The following is a 2,803-nucleotide window of genomic DNA, read 5'->3' as shown; positions in this document are numbered from 1 at the left end:
AAAATAAATAAATAAATGTCTGGAATCTCGAGGCTATAGCCTTGCTACTGCTGCTGCTCTCGCTCCAGGGTCTGCTTGATGACTGCCTCCTACGAGCAGTGCCGCCCCCCACCCTGCCCCCGCCGCCGGTCCTTGATGCAGCTCTGTAACTCAATCTGCTGCAGCTCGCTACTGAATCGATTCAAATACCTTTCAGTTAATTCACAAGCATCTCTCTTTGAATATCCCACTTTTTTGAGGTTCAAGATGGTTTTGAAACCACTGCAGTTTTTCACCAATAAGGTTGAGATCCAACACCTTTTCATTCTTCAGTTTTCCCTTTTTTTTCTTGTTTGTGGGCCTTTGAGTTGCTTTTTTACTGTATGTATGGATGACTTTTTTCTTGTCTTACACTTTTTCCCTTTGGTGCTTTAGGCTAAAAGAAATGTAAGTTAAAACTTCTGGATTTATTTGGTGGTTCAGTGATCGAGAATCTGCCTGCCAATGCAGGGACACTGTAAAAATACCTGCTGTAGGAAGATTCTACAGGCCCCGGGGCAACTAAGCCCACAAGTGGCAACTATTTAAGCCCCTGGACCTAGAGCCTGTGCTCGTGGTAAAGTCCTCATGGTGAGGGACCGCTAGATCTCCAACTCACATGCCTGCACTCATCTTCTGTGGCAGCGGCAGTTCACAAGGTGACTCGCTCTTTTTTAATTCACTTTAAAAAAATTTCTCTTCTTCAGTTGAATCATCTCAATTGACCTAACTGCAAGTTTGCTGATTCTTACTTCTGCCTGCTCAATTCCGCTGTTGAGTTCCTTTAGTAAATGTTTTTATTTTGGTTATAGTGTTAATACTTTTCAACCTCAAATTTCGATTTGGTGTGTCTTTATAATTTCTATCTCTTTATTGTTATTCTCTATTTGCTGAGACATTATTCTCATTCTTTTATTTAATTCTTTAGATATTGTTTCTTTGCCTTCTTTGAACATAATTGTGTGTGTGTGTGTTAGTTGCTTAGTCGTGTCCGACTCTTTGCAACCCCATAGACTGTAGCCTACCAGGCTCCTCCATCCATGGAATTTTCCAGGCAAGAGTACTGGAGTGGGTTGCCATTTCCTTCTCCATGAACATAATTAAAAAGCTAAGTTAAAATAACTGGGTTTCCTCAGGTAGAGTTTCTATTGATTGCTTTTCAATTGAAGCATATTGTATCATATGCTTCACTATATGACACAGACTCTCTTTTTCTTTGCATATCTTCTATTTTTTTGTTGTTATTGGAAACTGGACATACCTAATAAAACAAAAAGCAACTCTGGAAATCAGATTTTCCCCCCATCCTCAGAATTTGTTTCTGCTATTCCCTGGAGTGTGTCAGGGCATGTTTCCTGATATGCCTTTGTATATCTGATTGTTTTAGCCCTGCCCTAACTAAAGCTCTCATTTGCATTCTGACTCTCCCTTCTGAGTCTTGCAGGCAACCCAGGTACCTACAAATATTGGGATTTATTGTTACCCAAGATTCCTCTGTGGTCACAGCACATTTTCACACGAGACACTTTGGATTAACTTCAAGATTTGTCTGGACATTTGGCTGAAAACTTCCTCCAGCTTTGGCTTCTGTGACAAAGACTCTATTTATTCTCCCTCTACCTCTTTCTGCTCCTCTTTGACTCTTTACTGGGCTCATCGTCTTGCTTGGGGTTTGCCATACTCTCACTTTTCTCTTTCTCCTCTCTCCAAATGTATCTAGTCTTCTTCAACTCTCTCCTCTCTGTAGCTCTTCCATGATGAAGTTGGAATGCAGTGATAATGAGAGTAAGCTTTGGAGTCAACCAGACCTGGGTTTGATATCTGGCTTGGACATTTACAAGCTGGGGAATCTTGGACAAGTTTATTTACAGCTCCATTTCTCAGTTTCTCATCTATCCAATAAGGATAATAATTATACTGCCTCAAGGAGTTTCATGAGGCTTAAAACCTTCATGTGCTCATGATAGAGTAAGTGCTCAAAAAATTAGCTTTGGGGTTCTACCGTCACTTAGACTCAGTCTATCCAAACCAAGCTCATAATTTCACTCCAAATAAACCCTTCTGTCTTCCATGCTCTCTAGCCCTCTAGTCTCCTCACTTTGTGAGTCACCTGTAATCTGGACTTGTTCACTAAGATGATGACTTCCCACATGAATCTAATATCACCAGAGCTTTTGAATGCCCGGTTTTTTGTTTTCTTTATTCTTGGAGCATCATTCACTTAATCCTGCTAACTTTTCTTTCAAAATATCCCTCTCCCTATCTTTTCTTTCTGCCTTCACTGACTGCTCTAGCTCCACCCTCATTGAACTCTGAGTGGAGTGACACTCCCTGATACCACAGCTTCCTATCTGCCTCACAGGAGCTAGATTCCAGGCAGCTTCCTGTGGTCCCTGTGACTCTTGTCCTTTTTTCTGGCAAGGTGGAGCCACACACTAGCCAGAGAAACTATGGGAGGGGGTTAACTGTGGGATTTGAAGGCAGGAGTTCTTGATTCTAGACAAAGCTCCGCCATGGACTTACTAGAGAACCCAGGCAAGCCCTTCATGTTCTTTGGATCTTGGTTTCCCAATCCATGCAGTGGGGATGCAGAATTGAACTGTTTTGAGTGCTCCTGCCAGCTCTGATGTATGCTGATTTATCACATGTGATTTCTTTCACACGCCAGGTTCGTTCATGGGGCTTCTGAGATATTGTTCTTCATTCTTTCTCTACTTTGATAGACTTGTCTTCTAAGGCAAACTCTCCTTTGCCAAGTTTTATGCAGACCTCATTTCCTGTCCCT

The 2,803-nt window shown here is 41.8% G+C and overlaps 1 pseudogene; it reads right to left on the bottom strand.

Annotated features, from left to right (window-relative positions):
* The window catches only part of LOC104993736, a 17,191-nt pseudogene extending 15,021 nt beyond the window's left edge, over positions 1–2,170 (bottom strand).
* Between the last annotated feature and the right edge of the window lie 633 nt (positions 2,171–2,803).

This window comes from Bison bison, unplaced genomic scaffold (assembly GCF_000754665.1).
Source record: "Bison bison bison isolate TAMUID 2011002044 unplaced genomic scaffold, Bison_UMD1.0 scf7180017864243, whole genome shotgun sequence".
NCBI lineage: Eukaryota > Metazoa > Chordata > Mammalia > Artiodactyla > Bovidae > Bison > Bison bison.
Note: the sequence above shows the minus strand (reverse complement) of the source record. Positions and strands in the feature narration are given on the sequence as shown.